Consider the following 809-nt stretch of genomic DNA (forward strand, 5'->3'; position numbering starts at 1 on the left):
GCTCGGCGAGGGGACCCCAGCCCCGCATACGGGCACGCAGCGAGAGCAAAAGGCACGGCAGGTGAGCAGTGCCGAGCCGGGGGCTGAGGCGCGGCGACATTTCCCAAACCGTTCGTTCAGACTGAATCGCCCAGCGCTACGAAATTTGTATTTCACCGTTTCTTTTCTAGCTATAACAACGACTCGTTGAGGCTTGCGCCTCTCCCAGCTCCTCTGCCGCCTCTCTTAGTTGCAGGTGCACAGCCCGAAAGACTGAGTTTGGGAAGGGAGACTGGGGAGAAGAGACACGAGGTTAGTCAAAAAAACAGGCTGGTCAACGCCAAAAATTAAAATAAAAAATAAAAAAAAAGCCCGGCACCAAAGGGTGGAAGAAAAATTAATAGGAATATTTAATATCCATAACTGACATCACAAAGCGCTCCCCCAGCCCACCCCACCTTCCTCGGGGTCCGGTGGCGGAGGAGCGGCGCGGAGCTGCGGGCAGAGGAGCCCCGTTCGCAGCGCCGGGGATGCGAGCGTGTGTTGTGTTGGTATAATATCAATTCATTTAAAATATGAAAGTCAAGTCGCGTAGACTGTGACAGCAACCGTAACAAAAGGTGCAAGCAACAGACAATGTGATGTGCTTGTACAGATATTGTAATGATGCAAATGAAGTGGAGGGGACGAGCTGCCTTATTATGTACATAAATACACAGTGGCTCGCCGTGCCATCCTTGAATGCAGGAGAGTGAGAGAGAGAAGGGGAGGGAAAGAAGGGAGAGAGGAAAAGAGAGGGAGGGAGGGAGGAAGGGAAGGGGGGAAGGAGG

Source organism: Meleagris gallopavo, chromosome 14 (assembly GCF_000146605.3).
Source record: "Meleagris gallopavo isolate NT-WF06-2002-E0010 breed Aviagen turkey brand Nicholas breeding stock chromosome 14, Turkey_5.1, whole genome shotgun sequence".
NCBI classification, from domain to species: domain Eukaryota; kingdom Metazoa; phylum Chordata; class Aves; order Galliformes; family Phasianidae; genus Meleagris; species Meleagris gallopavo.